We start from the raw sequence: 17,825 nt of genomic DNA on the forward strand, positions 1-17,825 counted from the left end.
TTTGTTCGATTTTGTTTGCAGCAAAGTTTAATTTATGATTTACGAGGCTGTTTGTTTTTTAATTTGTGCTAATAGCCGAATGCCGTGTATGTACGTGTTGCCCTCTCGTCCTTTGCGAGCGGCCCTCCTGCTTGCGCGGCTAATAATTTCTTTTTTGCGCCTTTATTCGCTCAAAGCCGTTAATATGTAAATCGCACTTTATCGACGCAATAACATGCGCCTTTGCCGGTTCCTGTCCGCGTTTTGAATGTTTAATGAATTGGAGGGTGCGCGCAGGCGGCGCACCGCTATGTTCAAAAGTTAATAACATTAGTACCATTAACCAATCCCATCTTTTTTTTGAATTTCTCAAATACTATTAACCCTAGAATACTCACAACAAGAAACAAAATATTTCTTGTCGTTTAAATAAAATATTTAAACAAATTTTGGTAGAAAATTGTTCATATCTCTTGAGAAAAATAAAAATGTTGCGTTTTTTAACCTAGAATACCTTTTTAATACCTTAGGAAGTAGTTTAAAATATTTATTAGTAAAATATTGCAATTTTTCTTGGCTTAACCTCAAAATGCATATTTTTCTTCCAAAAACACTTTTTAAATGTTTTTGAAGCGGAATCAATTTGAATTTTGAAGTAAAGATCATTATTTATTAAATAATAATAAGTTACTGCAAATTATCTGATATTTTCTGATACTACAAGGTGTTTTCCACCGCAATTTAAAGAAAAAAGTGGGAAAAAAGCAATTTATGACTACTATTTCAAGTCATTTCCAGAGGGATTAAAAACTAGGGCTTAGGTGCATGTAGAAAGGATCTTCAACTATTTTATTACGCTAAAAAGTTTAAATTGCTCCGTTTCAATGGGATTTACAGAGTGTTTTAGCAAAAAACTTTAAAAATTAAAAAAAAATATCATTTTACGACAGTTTTAGAGTGTTTAAAGCATAAAAAAACAAAGATAATTAATTGTGAAGTAAAATATCTTATTATATCTTAAAATAAAAGCATTTTGAGGAATAAAATATTTACAATTTTTAAATTTTAACCTAAAAATGACTAAAATATTTTAATTTCTGAATAATTGATTTTATTTTAATTAAATTTAACGTTTTTACTAAAATAAATTATTATTCTATTACTAATGTTGCTCATAACCTTAAAATTCTACCCTCCATCATAACCATTTTAGGGTTAAACATCAAAATATATTCAAAAACCTAAAAACCTAAAAATTAACGCCTTTGAATGTTAATTGCGCGTGAAAATAAAACAAATACTCGCATAATCATAACGCGCACATTGTGTAAATTTTTGCACCACTCACAAAGTAGACATTATTAATTAAGAAGGACTATCGTTAACGAATAAAGGTGTGCGCCGTAAGTAGCCGCGTGGTATGTGAATATTAACATAATTGCACGTCTACGTGTACGTCTACGTGTCGTTAATGATAAAATAAAAGCGAAAGAAATGAAATGGCGGAAATTACCGGTCGTTGTTGGCGTATAATCACACGCGTCCGCTCCTATATCGATTTTACGTTTTGTGTATATTCGCTGCGTTCGTTTTGCGTTCGTTTATTTCTGCTTTATAGCTTCATATAGCGCCGGCCGTCTGTATGGAAGTAATAAGTTGATTGTTTACCGCCAACGCCGCCACGACTACACCGACACACATGGAATCATATACGATAACCGGAAGTCACGCTACGGCCCTAGTTTACTCAACAAATAAGTTTTTATATTTTTCTTTGTTTCTGCAACATCCTGTATATTTTTATGTAGGTGCAGTATGAGTATACCAGCATCATTTTTCACGATTATAATAATAATAATGATAATAAATCACAATTTGTGAAGAGCATTTTTCAAGAGGTAAATAAATAGATGAATAGCCATACTTAACTTAACCTAAAAACTTCAACTTTAAGTTAAAGTTAACCTAAAAGTTGTTTGTTAAATCTTAAGTTTAACTTTGCGTTGTTTCTGGTAAAGGTTTGTTGGGAGTTTCGAGTTGAGCGTGAGGATTCCCCGAAGACATCTTTAACAAAAGCGATGTTGTCTCGATAACCACGAATATCGATGCGGAAGGGTGAGTTTTAGTGGTAGTTTCAGTTGGGTGTAAAGCTAAAACAAGTTAAATCTATTCACGAGTGGATTTAGACGTGATTTGGTTAAGTGGACATTTTTAATCAATCACTCAATAAAAAAAACGAATTTGAAGGATGTGTTGGTAGTAACGCGCATGCGCAGTAGCTTTACCGAGGTAGGCGGAGCAAATTCATCATTTTGATGTTATTTTTATGTTAATTTTGAGTTTGGTGTAAAACTAAAACAACAGAAATCTACGATGTAAAAGTTTTAATTAATTATTCCATAAAAAATATTTAAAAACAAGTTTTTAGGTTGTTTTGCTTGTGATGCGCATGCGCAGTAGTTTAACAAATGTGGGAGGAGCAAATTCATCATTTTAATAGCGTTTTTAAGTATTAAACCTACAAAAAACGAAAAATTATATTCTTGTCTACCTTATATTTTAATTTATTATCTCGATCGTGGAAATTAATGATGGCCGCAACGATAGTACGCTGAAACAGTTGATTAATGTACACCCGAGCTGCGTTTTGTCGTTTGCGTTTTCCTTTTGTATTTCATATTTCATATTTCAATTCTGCGTTCGCGTGCGCTCATTTTTTCATTTCCAATCGGACTCTATCTGTAATTTATCGGCAATTGATTGGTAAATAAATTAATACATCCTAATATTTAAAATTCAAATTTTGCATTTTTGATCCAATATTTGTTTTGTAGTGTTGCATTATATTATAAACTGGATTTGTTTACGTTGTTAATTAATTAGTTCACACTATGTGTTAAATTGTAATTTATAATTGCCAACATAACCTATTTTTTAAACTTTTTAAATTGCTTTGTATTTTTATCGTTTTTTAACACGTCGTAAATATAACTAAGCTGTAAGCTGTAAACGTTAATTAACAGCTAAAAATATAAATAGATATACAATATCTCTACGTGAAAACATTGTGTTCAGTTTAAAATTTGCAAAAACAATTTTTCAACACGCAAATTTTTTCACATATCACACTGTAAAACTCAAAAACAAAATTCGTTTTAAACTAAAATAATGTAATAACAACATCTAAATAAGATATTTTTAGTTTGCGTAAATAAATTATCTCGCTTTGATGTCTAGACTATATATAAACGCAACTATGTTATGTTTAGTATAATGTTTTGTATGTATGACGGCACTGCGTCAGCTTCGTTAGTTCGTGTCCTTTGTTTCAATTTGTTCACCGGAAATTAAAACCGTATGCTCGTATGAAACATGCACGTTTGTGTTTTAAAAGTATGTTATAAAGTAAAACCCAACTTTGTTTATATCTAGATCTATATAATCAAGTCCGGTTAGTTACAGCGCTTATAACTCAAGAACGGATGGACAGATTTTGATCATCTATGATTTATTGGATTCGTCTTGGTTTAGAATGGAATAATATATATTAAAATATTGAAAATTTTGTCTTGAAGAGGGTTAAATAAGGGATGAAACTTTATATAGAAATTTAAAGGTAATTATAGTTTAATTATTGAATTCCAGATGGCGCTAATGTGTATTATAGGCATTTCCCTTCTCTTTAAATTAAAATTGTGAATCTTTTTGATGAAATTGACATATACAGGGTGTTAAAACAAGAAAATATAAATAAATTACATTTTCAATAAAAATACGGAGACAAAGTCGCGGGTAAAAGCTAGTATGTAATATAAATATAAGTGCTTTTATTAAGTTTCAGTTAGCACTTAGTCAATTAGTCCTATTTGCTTTTGCCCGACATGATTGTTGATTGAAGAATGGAATTTGATCGAACACAAACGTGCCGGCAAGTCACAACAATAATTGTGCAGTTTTGCGCAAATATTTGCGTGTGCTTTTCGCGAAGTAATCACGAGCGTATTCCGCTTTTCCAATTACAGCGAAAAAATTCCAATTTGCCATACATGCACGGAAGCGTATCCGGTTGTCAAACATCCGGTTAATATTAATAGCATACTCTGGACAAAACGCGCCACATGAATTTATTTTAAATAATATTTAACTACAAAAATAACCAAACTTTAAAACCGTAAAACCCAAAAAGTATACTTGGTTGCCTATATTAAATAAAATAAATAAAATAAATAAAAAACGTCTAAACATGAAATATTCTGATTGACACCAGTTGTAAATATTAATAATGTTGTGAAAACACATGTTAGCAAGTACTTAAACCACTTCACATGCTTAAAACTCAATTAAAACGTATTTATAGTTTAATGTTTTCAACTCACACACCCGCTGAAAATGTGAACTTGAAACAAATCAAAACACATCAAACACGTTTTCTGTTTTTCTTCGGCGCTGTGTTTTTATTATTTTTTTGTTTGCTTTGCGAGAAAACTTAGTAATAGAAACAGAAGCAAGCCGCAAACGAATATATTCGCTTGGAAAACAAAAGTTTTCTGTTGCTAAGTGTTTTTTGTGTGTTTTTCGTCGCTCCGCGCAGCTTACAAAAGCTCACGGCGTAAAGCTGCGCGAGAAATCCTTGAGATCGTTTTCTATTGCAAACAATGTAAACACTACACACTTGAATGACGTCATTCAACACTCGTAACATTAAAATAATCATAATCCCTACTAATATTATAAATGCGAAAGTCCTGATGTTTGTTACACTTTCACGCAAAAACTACTTAACAGATCATCATGAAAAATTGTACACATATTCTTAGTGGTCCCCGAATGGTTATAGGCTACTTTTTATTTAATAAAAAAAAATTTTTTAAATAAAATAAAGAAATTGTTTAGCCAATAATACCTCTGCATCTGGCTATTTGACTACTTTAACGCCATCTAGCATTCCAGCAATGAAGCTCAAACCTAAGTACTATAGTACCATCACACTGTATTATCACACTGTATTACCGACAGCTACGTCAACATCAAATCCAATTGACTACACTATGGAGACTGTACACTATACTTCCATAGACTATACTTTCAGCCATTTTAAACTTCCCGCCATTCTACTTCATTGTTACTTCTTCTGTGACTACAGACGCGTACGAAAGCAACTTCATTATTTTAGATATTCGCGAGCAAAGCCGCGGGTTAAAGCTAGTAATTAAATAAAACACCAAATTTTAAAAATATGAATAAAAAGTTAAAATTTTAGGTTATGTAGAGTTGTAATATTTGATTTTATTACTTTATGATAATCTCCGACGATGTTCCGCGAAGAAAATGTGAAAAACGAAAAAAAAAAGACTTTCAACCAGATGAACATCACATCCACATACATATAGTGTATGAGTGTACGGTGGGTAGTCTACAATAAACCTTCGTCAGAGAAAGCTTTCGCTAAGCTTTACTTTACTCCTACCGCCTACTCGTAGATCCAATCCACCTTGTACGCTGTGCGCTGCGCTGCGTAAAGATAACCGATGCCGGAAAGAATATAGAAAAAATCTCCAAAGATAGAGCACCATATATACACACACCGAAGAGAATAACGTGTATTAGACCACCGTTCGATTTTTTCGTTTTGCGCTCATATTTTTTTTCTCGTTATCTCCGCGTGCATCTCTCTAAGCTTTCAGCGGAGCACAAGTAATAAATTTCAGAAAAAGGCTTGCGGAATAAATATTTTAATTTTTTTCCTTTCTGAGGAAAAAGTTTTGATTGCATGAGATTATCGAATGGCCGGAGATAACCTCAACTCTGAACCCTTTCTAATCCGTGATAAGCCGGTGTTAGTCCGGGTGACAAGCCGGTCATTTTGAATCGCGACCCCGGTTTTTGTGACGTCACAATTTAGTTAACTACGTGTGGCACAATGGAAATATGTCACGGTCAGAAGATAGGGAGGGGGCGCAATCTACGCCGGAACCGGAAGTAAGAGATCTCTATTTGCATGACAACATATCAGATGCATGCAGATGCTTCAGTTTATTCACTAGGGGTGAATATATAGTCAGGGTTACAATATAAGATTATTATTTTAGTAATTTTTAAAGACTATTGACCGATAGATGGCGTTAGTTACAAAATTTCACAAAAAATTAAATTTTTGTTTTTTTTGTGTGAAAAAATGAAGAAAATCTTGATGAGATGTAGAGACTATAGTATTATGTAAGTTGTAAGCCGTGAACCGTGAACCATGAACCTCTTTCACATGCTTATCCTTATCCTTTGCAGCTTTGCAGCGTTGCACTATCGGCCACACTCAAGGAGCACACTAGAAAAATGTTACCCGCGCTGGCGGAAGTAGAAATGAGAAAAAGAGAATAACCAAGTAAAAACTAGACATAAATAAGGTCGGCGGGTATTTACGCTGGGAACACGTACTGAGCACATACACGTACATGCCACGACGCCATGTAGAAGTCCGGAATGTAAAACAGGCATTTTTCAAACATCGACGAATTGCGTGGCGTGTACATCAGTTTTTTTAGTTTTAGATTTTCAGCTGCGGCTTCGATCGGCGAACGTACGCGGAATTTTTTATGACGTCGTAAAAAAAACTAAGCTGCAAACTGCGAACGTTCATTAACGGCTTGAAATATAAACAGATAGACAATATTTTAGCGCAAAATTGTTTTACGTTGAAAAGAAAATATTTTTACGCAAAATTTTTAATTTTTTGTTTTTTGTGTTTTACCCTGTATATAATAATTTTTCACAGTGTAAATTTATATCAAATGATAAAGAATTTCATCCCTGACAATATGCAAAAAAGAAATTTAATTTATCTCAATGCGTTTTGAAGTTATTCACAAAAAACGAAAAAAATTTAATAAATTTTTGTATTTTTTGATGTTTTGGTAGTACCCGGTCGAAAACAACACATTGCGTGGCAATTGTAAGAACAATTAGCGTGAGTACGGTGTAGTATACCATGTTGTTAGATGTATAGTGAATAACAACCAAAGTTTGGATTTTATTGCACTCCACTGGACTTCATTAAAAGTTTGTTAGTTAGTACCTACATGTAGTACACGTGTACGTCGTTCAGGCAAATTGAATAAAGTTGAGCGCAGCAAATTCAAACTCTGTGTCATAAAATCGCACAAACATTAAATATGAACACGCTTATTGTCAAGTTAGTTTCAGGGAAGTTCCTGTTACAGGTACAAAAATAATTTATTTTAGAAAATGTGAAAAAAATTAAAAAATATTCTTAAATATTAAATTGTTCTTCAACTGTTAGTGATAATATTAACATTGTTGCAGAATTTGATGTGGATTTTATTGCCACATTTATTATTTAATTTATTTTGGATGTAATTAGTTTAGTTTTTGAGTTATGGAGCAATAACTTATAAAGTGAAATTGAACAGTCTTAAATGATAAAAATTAATTTCTGTCGTAGTTATTTATTAATAACTCAAGAACGGTTTGAGATAAATTAAATTTCTTTTTATATTTTTACTTTATATTAAATTCTGTATCAAATATATAAATAAAATTGGTAACTATCCTTTTAGTAATCTATTTATCATCAAAAAACTTTTATACTTTAAAATTATTGCAAAATTTTATTCTTTTGTTAATAACTAATAAAATATTATTCCAAACACATTCATAAAACATCAATTTGAACCAGAATTTAATTGCAAACCAAATAGTAAAAAAATATTTCAATTTTCTTTCTTAATTCTTGAGTTATTAACAAATAAACACAAAAAATAAAATTTAAGACCGTTCTTCTTAATATATAACTACACCTCTAGCTATATGTACGTATTACTATACTAGAAATATATAAAAATTATTTTTTTTAGATAAATATAACTGTATATGTTTGCAGGTAAATAATCAGTCATCACAGGTGATAGGCACTTGTATCAAATTAAGCTCGTTGCGAGCACGCGGGCGGTAAAAAAATAAATCCGCTGCGTACACCACTTAACGCAATTTACGCGCGTATTTACATCGATTGCCACCGAACGAGTAAAGCTCCAGTATGAATATTTATTTATACGACTCATAACATCAAACCGCCCAGCGCCATGCTGTTTATTTGCGCTCAACTCAAAAATTACAGACTAATCAGTGCATACTCCTAATAACAACTAACTTCCCCACCATTCACCAAGTCAATTCCAAGTCAAGTTTGTGTATTTAACTGTGCAAAACATTTTTATTTCACTCCCAACTTAATTTCCAAATTCTAGAACTTTGGCATTCTAAACCTACATAAATATTAGTCTATCAGGATCAGCAGGCATCCATGCGTGAAATAACGTCGTATCATAACCTCAAAAATAAATTTAAAGATGCTCTATTCATCTATTCATGTGCTTATCGCTGGATAAATTGCCACTCGTCGATGGGCGATGAATATTGAATTGAATGTGTGCATGTGCAGCTTGTGGAGGATTTGCTTTTCACTTGACATTTTTATATCGTTAGTGCGCACAGAGTGCCACTTTACATTGGTATTTTTGGAGATTGGGAAAAAGAAAAAGAGTTGAAGATTACTGTTGGCAATTTTAGTTTGGGTAGCGTGGAGAGAGCAGAGTTGAGGAGTGTTAAAGTATGTCAAGTGTTGATACAGGATTTTAAGAAAACATAGCTGAATACTTCAATAAAATTGAGGTTAAGTGGGAAAATATCGATGAGATCCCAATGTAAAGAGAATTTATATTAAAAAATTGGATTTTTTGGTTATTTTGGTGGTTTTTATTGAATTGGTGGTTAAAATGTGTAAGTTTGGTTGCATAACATAACTAATTATTAGAAAATGTCAAAAATCTTTCATATTAACCTTTAAAATGCATTTTTGGATAAAAGTTGATGTTTTAAGTAATTTGGGTTGCATAACACAAGCAAAACTAAAGAAATGTCGATTAATTCAAGTATTTGCCCTGTTAATGGTATTTTTTGCATAAAAAACCGGAATTTTTGTTATTCAGGTGATTCCAAATTAAATTGACATGTAATTTTGGTTGCATAACATAAAAAAATGAGGAAACGTCAAAAATCTCAAATATTAACCTCAAAAAAACATTTTTTCTAAAACTAAACGTTTTAACTCGTCAAATTTGATTGAAATTGACTGTATATATTTCTTATATCACTATACACCTAAAACCTAATCAATTTCTAGGTTAAAACAATATTAAGACAGGAACCCAGTGATTTGTTTTATATGAACATAACCAAACACCCCACTCAATTTGACAAAACTTTGCCCCACGCTCGAAAGCACCGATCAATCCATAATTCGGCTCGTTTTGCTCACGCAGCTCATAACATCATCGTCATCCGTCTTCTTGCCTTCTGCTTGCAAGTCAGCGATAAAAAGGGTTACGTGGTAACGCCACACCATTGTTCGCAAAGTTGGAATTAAGCTCGAGAGAGTTTAGTTTTTGCGCGGCTGGCTGCGCACGAAGATCCAAACCGGCGATAGGAGACGCTTGCCAAACCGGAAAACCGGAAAACCGGATTGTTCGGGGAATACTCGCATAATCAAACATTAAAATCTTTGGTTCGGTTCGTTAAGAATAGAGTTTTGAGAATTCGTCCGGAAATACGGAAATACGGAAAACGGAATGAGGTGCTTTTCACATAGAACGTGTATATGTTAATTATTTTCAAAGTCTCGGGGAATCTAATATCAGATTGCGAATCTTTTGTGCAAACTTTGTCTCGCGTTTCGTGGAATTGCAACCTTCTTCCAAACATTTGTTTGTCGAAGCTTTTCGCTCAAAGCTTTCGACTTTGATAAGAAATTCTAACTAAGGTTATTACTTTACAGTCCTTCTATATTATTTTCTACATCGTCAACATAATTTTTATAACCTAAAAAACTTTTAAATATAAAATTTTAACATTTCACTAAACTAACCTTAAAATTCTGCAGGTATTGTCGTTGTTTTCAACTGGTTATTGTAATATATGTTCTCACTGCAGTTTACAACCCCTCAGGAGTACAATTAATAAAACCCGCCGACTCTCGTCGCCCGAGTGCAATAAAAGTGCGCAAAAAGTGCATAAACCTCTCTCGGCGGTCATTAACCGTCAACACGTCGGCAACCAACAATACTCCTCTTTATAGACGTTTGTGATTTACGACGTCAATGCAGTGCTGCCATCTATATTTTTTACAACAACACACACAACAATAACCTATAATTCTTCTTCTAATTCCGCAAGATCTGATTAAAGAAACGTAGTTTTTCAAGGGGCGGCAAATTTCCATGTTAAAAGCGCCATCTACATATTCCTACACATGTTTCTCGTGGCTTTAGCATGTTTAGCATACATTAGCATACTTTTCGCATTAAAAACTTAAAAGTTCGCCCCGTTCGCCGTCTTACACTGCGCGGTGGTGAAATTAATATGATTGTCTGCCTCATGTTTGTATTCGGGGGTGGCTGGTATGAATTTGTAACGATGGATGAGACGCAGGCTATAAAAGCCGAAAGCACGACATCAGCAGTGCAAAACACCCCCAGGAACTAAAGTCTAATCTAGCATCGCGTATTTTCCACGTCGCAACCACCCAACAACCACCCCCAAAGTCAGAAGCTTTTGTTTCGATTTATGATCTGCGCCATTTTGTCGCATTACATATACTAACCTAAAAAACAACACAAATACATAGAATATGTTTGTATATATATTATCAAGGGGGTTGTTTTTTTCTTCAACCCTTTGGTAATAATTTCTTTTAATTTCAGAAAAGCAAAACAAACTTTTTGCTGTTTGGCTTCATTTCCTTCGACTTTTGACTGACGCCGGAGCTAAAATTAGACTCGTTGGTACACGCCACCCCCCACCCCTCACACGGCGCGTTGTCTGTTCACATGCAAAACGGGTATTGATTACGCGATGGAGAAAACTCTCTTCTGCGCGGCTCTGGGGTTCAAATTTTCATTGTTGACCAACGTGACTGTCAACGCCGGACGGAAATTTAATCGGCGCAAAAATCACCCCTTAATAACAACCCCTGAAAAAATTAAACGCTTATAATGTGTTGTTTTAAGCGCTAAAACGTTTTTTTTTGTGTGTCAACAGTTCCACCCTTTTTATAAAAGGTGTGCAAATTGGGGTAGTTCCGTAAATTATCCCCCGTAGGTGTAAATAAAGTGATAATAACATACAAGTTCATTAAATCAACACTAAATTAATTTTTTTAATGCGCATGCGCGTGTTTAGACTTTTAACATTGTCCGTCCTATGATGACGTGTACATGGGCGGAGCAAGTTACAAGTAATGTGTGTAGATGAAAATAATCCGAATGTAAATATGCTTCTAAACAAAATTGTGCATTTTATGTGTATTTATAAATAATAAAATGTTTGATTGCCAATATCTCGGAAGATATCAAATATAGTTCCGTAAATTATCCCCCATAGGTGTAAATAAAGTGATAATAACATACAAGTTCATTAAATCAACACTAAATTGAATTTTTTTTTAATGCGCATGCGCGTGATTTAGATTTTTAACATTGTCCGTCCTATGATGACGTGTACATGGGCGGAGCAAGTTACAAGTTTTTTTCTTTTTTGTGACGTGTGTAGATGAAAATAATCCAAATGTAAATATGGAGATGAAAGTCAATTGGCGTTTGTTTACGGCACGTGCACCACATGCGAAGAAAACGACATCGCTCGATGGTGAGCGGTGAGGAGCGGGATGCGGATCGGGAAGAGAGTGGTGTTACGCAACCGAAGGCACATTACAACATTACGGGTTGACATCAGCGTCAGCGGAATCGGCCATCAGCGGCAGCGAGGCGGACCATCTGCGATGATTGCGACGAGGAATCTAAACACTGATGCTGTGCAGATGTTTTTGCGCAAATTGCTTGATACGCTCGCAGCGCGTTTCTTATCATCAGCGAAAATTGTAAAATTCTGATGGGAATTCTGAACTAAAGATGTGGTTATGTTTTGACCTTTGAAATTTTATAAATTGCGGAGCGTTTGATTAGTGATGATTGTGGATAAATTGGATGATGAAATGTGTCAGAAATATTAATGGAATAAATTGCTGGTTTTATTGATAAAATGTTTGATTTTAAGCGGTGATTACTCGTATTTTAATGATGATTGAGACATTTGAATGATAGTATTTTATTTTATAATTTAGGGAATGATTGGAAATGTCATAAAATATTAATTTTGTAAATTTAGTTAAATTTACATAAATTTTTCTACACTTTTTCTACGACCACTCTGGCGCAAGCTCCACCCCGTGACTAAAACTCGTGATTAAAGTACTTTAGTCACGGCCGTGCTTAAAGTACCACTTTTTGTATCTCAAAACCGTGAAAAAACTGTTAATTAAAAAATTTATGTTTTCAATGTAATTTTCTGATAATATTTATATAAAATTTAATTTTTCATTTCTCAAAGAACAAAAAAAATTAAATTTTTTAAAAATAATTTTTAAATTTTTACTTTTTAAAATTAAACTCTAATTAAAAATAATATTACCCTTCCCACCTGTCAATTTCCTTTGCCACTCCTCAATCTAAAATTCTTTTTTATTATTATTATTGTTGTCTTCCTTCGATCAATCCGCTTGACAAGTCACTTACTGCATTATTTACACCATTACCAATCTATTTTTACCCGCATTTAGCCACCAGACATTTTTTAAAGCGAAATGTCTTGATGAGCGGCGAATTGTAAAAGATATAAATACGACGCGCCGAAAATAACCTCAATACACAGCTATCAGATGTACTGTGGACGTTGTAGCGGTGAGATGGTGGGCAACCGCGCATGACCGCCAATCGGGCCAATTATCAGCGAGGCGCGCGCGCTATCAGCAGTCGCAAATATCGTTATCATGGTCGCTGAGCAAATAGCCGTGCCAATTAGCATCGCAAACAGTCTTGCATTAACGTGATTTCCACCTTAATGGATATCGAATCACACCTGAACACGGTTTTGGGTAAAACCACAGCAATTCAAAACTCACGTATTATATATCTGCGAATAATATTAAATAACTCTGGTTGTGATAGGAATTTTCGAGTGGAATTTATGGCATAATTTGGGGTAATTTGTGAGGTATTTATTCTGAAAATTTTGATTAAATCAACCAATTGGAAATAGTGATTATTTTAATTTTAGTAAAATGTTAAGTTTTTAAATAAATTTTTGTAAATTATTTAATATCTCGGGTTCTGTGCTAGATATTAACAAACTTTTTTTGGGAAAATAGAAAGAAACTCTTCTTTTATCAAGTTGCGTAATAAATATTTAATAAAATTAATTTAATATACTACAAAATGGCTTCTAAACAAAATTGTGCATTTTATGTTTTTTTAAAAATAATAAAATGTTTGACATCAAATATCTCCGAAGATATTTAATATTTTTTATTGATTGTTTCGCTATTGTTTAAAACAATTACATCTTTATTAGTATGCCAAATTTGGTTATGTTTAATTAACCGGAAGTACTCCAAATCATCAAAAATAAATACAAAAACAAAATAAATAATTCCGTAATTACTCCAAACTTTAACATCAAATATCTCAACTTTTATAAAACATTCCCCAAAAATTCTTTCACTATCCCATAGAAATTTCCATCCTCTTCATACCCACATAATTTCATCTTGTTCAAATAACCGTAACCACTAGTAATTCACCAAAAACTCCCCAAACTCCACCTCGTCAAAACGCACGCAAATCCGTAATATATGAGCTTGTAAACGTTCGCGCACTAAGGAGCTAATCAAAATTTAAACCCTCATCACTCGCCCGCCCCCGCCGTCACCATGGGGCACCTCATTCGCAGGTCGCGCAGGTTTGCTTAATCCATTCTTAACGCAGTAAACTGCGCGCAGGTGCGCGCATTGTGCACGAACACAATGGGCCCAGCCTGAATGCGGGAGGGCAGGCGGCATACGCGCATGCAATTATAACAAACCGCCGTATGCTGCGGCGGCAAGCGCCACCGCCCCCTTTTCAGACATAGCTATGCGCCACTACATCAAACGCTTGTCATTAGCAAGCGATGACATGAATTTGCAAATTCACCCTTTGCACATCCAGAGATTTAGTTCTTGGAATGTTTGGAATTTCAAAGTCCTGGATGGCGACCAGGACCGAAAAAACTCATGTATTTTTCATGCAAATTTGAATAATGCGAAGCGCGCGTTCTTGGCACTCACATTTATGTGTTTTTTTCTTTCTGCGAGGGTTTTCTGAACCCTAAAGAGAGTGATAATGAATGACTGTATGACATAACCACAATGAACATTATTTTTTATGCCTGCGAAATGTCATTGACTTGTCTAAGACGCAAACAAAACAAAAATTAAGGTTATGTTGTTTTATATGAGTATAACCTAATTCTGATTAAATTTGAGGTTAGAATTGTAGATGATTGTTACCTCCGCACATTGTAGAATTAGCGGATGCCTTGCCTGCACAAGCACGATGCACTCGAAGCGACGATTTTTAATGGAGGCACTGCGAACGCGTACATAACCAAAGACGCGCGCACCAAGAGAGGCGGTTGATGCAATCGCGCGCTACGATTAGAAATAATGATGGTTGAGGTGAGAATAACACACGACGCGCGTTTCGGAACGTGAGAATTGAGAGTGGAGCACAGCCGGCGGCGCTGCTTTCCGTGCGTGGCGGCGGCGGCAGCGGCGGCGCGACGTGAACGACGACGACGGTGCGGCCGTGGGCGACGCTCGCAACATACTGGCGCACGCGGACGCCGCGACGCCGGCGCTGCCGTCCGCCGGCGGCGGCGCGCGCGACCCGCCCCGCCACCGGCCGTGGACCCGCCGCCCCCCACATCGATCTACGGACGGCACGTTTCGAATAAATATTGACAAGCAATCGGACATGTGTATGCATCTTGGGCAAGATACAGGGACTCATCTTACGAGGTACAAGGTAGGTCAGTCAATTAGTATCTTTGAAAATTTTTTGATTAAGTTTAACATTAAATATCTCAGTTGTTATTCAAGATTTTCAAAAAATTTTTTTTGCAAAATATAGAGAATTTTGTTATTTTTTATAAAATAAATTTTATATTCAAGAAAAATTACGTAAAAGTCTTTAAAAAAAGCAAAAATAACAAAAAACGTTCTTATTTTAAAAAACTTCAAACTTTGACACTAAATATCTCAACTTTGATATTAAATATCATCCTAAAACAAATTCCATCTTATAAACAATCTTATAATTTATCTCCACACAAAATTTGATATAAATCCACCAAGTGTAAATGCTTCAAATATTGAAAAAACTCGGTAATGATGGAAAAACACACAATTAAAAATAATTTATAACGCTGAATATTTCTAGTTATGCGAAGTTTTCATAAATTCCGCAGAAGAAAATTTAATATCAACATTTAATTGGGTTTGTTTAGTCGGAGTATTCTGGTTCTTGGGAAAATCTTGCAGATCTAAGAATGTTAAGCTTGGATTTTCCATGAATAGGGAATTTTTCATGAATACCGTTATGATATTAACCTCGTGCAGCTTTCATGAAAGAAAAGCAAGCAAAGTTCGCTAGATCTGCAAAAATTTTGTTATTTTTTCAGGTTTTAACTGTTTAAATGGCAAACTTTGATAATTAACACTTTTAGAACACATTAGTTATGATAATTTGAAGAAATAATTATTTTTTGATATTCTAGCAGTAGTTTTATCGCATTTATGATAAAATATAATAAATTGTGTGTTTTATGAGTGAAAAAATTTGATATTAAATGAAAATTGAATGTAAAAGTGTCAGAAATGTGTTAAAAACGCCAAAAATTCAATTTTTGCATTAAAAAAAAATTTGGCGTCAAATATCTCTGGAATGAGATAAAAATTTATGATTTTTTTAATTAAAAATAAGAAACAATATTATTTTCTACCAAAACCCAAAATTTCATCAAAATTAATTAATAACAAATACCTTAAAATTGCAAAAAACAAACTAAATCAATTTTTACTTCATAAAAAAATACCTGTGATATTAAAAAGAGAATTTTCCTCTTAATTAAGTGAATTATTACGCCGGTTGAAAACGGTCGCCATTAGTAAATCCGATTTCAGCACTTAATCTCAGAAAACGGAAACCAAATCCATTAAGACTGACGTGGACATCCTAAGACTCTCCACAAATAAAAACACCACACACAAAAGAAAAAGAAAAAAACAATTAAATCAAAATAAATAAATTTCATTTTTTCTTCATTTAGACTTAGATTAAGTCATTCCCCCTTCGCTAATTGCACTGCGCGCGCGGCTGGTAAAACTCAGCATTCTAATTATAAATGCGGCCATTCGAATTGAATCGTCCGTCTTGGTCGAGCGAATAAATGGCCCTCTCTCCATCGGTGTGGTCGTGCGGTGAATCGACTCCGGGCGCTCGCGGCGAATTAATTAGGTAAATGGAATGTTTATATCGGCGGAAAGCGGACCGCAAAGGGTAAAAACAAAACCTATTTGTCACTCCGTACTCCGCAACCCAAAGCACACACACTCAACCACTGAGTAGTGACTCACATAGACAATATAACTGCATCCTATGTGTGTCTATATGTACGTAGGCAACATGTCAAGCAGTTGAGCTTTCAAGTTGCAGGCATTGAATCGTTTCGAGTGGAGCGGACGCTGGTCTTTCTCGGGGTTGCGGCTCAATGCGCCTTTTGAATTTATAGTCGAGAATGAAAGAGCAGTTAAACAATTCCTGCTGCGACACTTTTTCATTGGCGCAACCTACGACCAGCGAAAGCTTTTAAGACTCTTTGACTTTTTCTGTTTGTTTGGGGAGCTTAAACTCAATCTTTATAATCCTAACCTCAACGTATATTTTTTTTGGAGGGATTAGATGTATACTTGGTTGCATAATTTGTGTGAGAGTAATTTAAGATATTATCGCCGTTATGAAATTTATCGCTGCGTGGATATTTATGTAACGTGCGTAGAAAATACTTTATTGAGGCTTTGAGAAATGATGCAGCGGCGGTGGTTGACACCCCACATAAATTTTTATTGTTCCGGCGGTCAATTTTGCGATAGCAGATTTCCACTCGCGATTATACCACACCGCATCGACATGAAATATTACCCCGTCTAAAACACCCCTAAATATCATCCCTTATTGTTTAAATATTTTTTAGTATCAAATAAAAATATAACTACCCTGTAGATTATAATTTGTGTGCATGTTCATTTGTAAAGTGTCATGAGACGTAGAAATGTCAAAGGTAGTGGCGTAAAAAACCACCCCTAATACAATTTCTACTTATGTGTCGATGAAAACTAAATTATACAAATAAAAAATTAATTTTTTCGTGTCCAGCCTGACAATTCATTACATTCATTTGTAAATTTGGTTGCATACACTTGAAACACCCAAGTATTGAAGTATATTGTTAGATATGAATCGTTTAATAATTAATACGCCGCGGTGAAGACGCGCAGACACGAAAAACACGATAAAAAATATGAATGTGGAACGAGGTCACGACTGCCCTAGCGTTGAGGGGGTGGCGAAACGGAAAGACACGAAACGAAGCTGCTGCTGGCTTTTTTTTACAGTTCGCCGACAACAACATCGATAACTGGATATGTTAACGTTTAAATTAATCAATAACCGTCGCGACGCGACCAACCCTCTTAGGACTATTAAAAAAATCGATAATTCTACTCATGCAACAAGCGCAACAATAAAAAACATTTCTTCATTTTAAACGCTCATCACTCCACAGAAAAACTTTGTAAAGTTATATCCTGTATGCGCTCGTGCGTGAATTTCGTCCTTCGTCAT

The 17,825-nt window shown here is 34.4% G+C and overlaps 1 protein-coding gene across 6 annotated transcripts in view; it reads right to left on the minus strand.

Annotated features, from left to right (window-relative positions):
- The window catches only part of SK (small conductance calcium-activated potassium channel), a 37,951-nt gene extending 23,216 nt beyond the window's left edge, over positions 1 to 14,735 (minus strand). For all 6 annotated transcript variants that reach the window (XM_065309894.1, XM_065309893.1, XM_065309891.1 and 3 more), the window contains exon 1: positions 14,432 to 14,735. The gene's annotated coding sequence lies outside the window, so the exon portion shown is untranslated. The remainder of the gene's footprint in view (positions 1 to 14,431) is intronic.
- Between the last annotated feature and the right edge of the window lie 3,090 nt (positions 14,736 to 17,825).

Source organism: Atheta coriaria, unplaced genomic scaffold (assembly GCF_025399875.1).
Source record: "Atheta coriaria isolate IRGN ID8LTWV9N9 unplaced genomic scaffold, Caltech_Dcor_3.1 hic_scaffold_8_pilon, whole genome shotgun sequence".
In the NCBI taxonomy this organism is placed as follows: domain Eukaryota; kingdom Metazoa; phylum Arthropoda; class Insecta; order Coleoptera; family Staphylinidae; genus Dalotia; species Dalotia coriaria.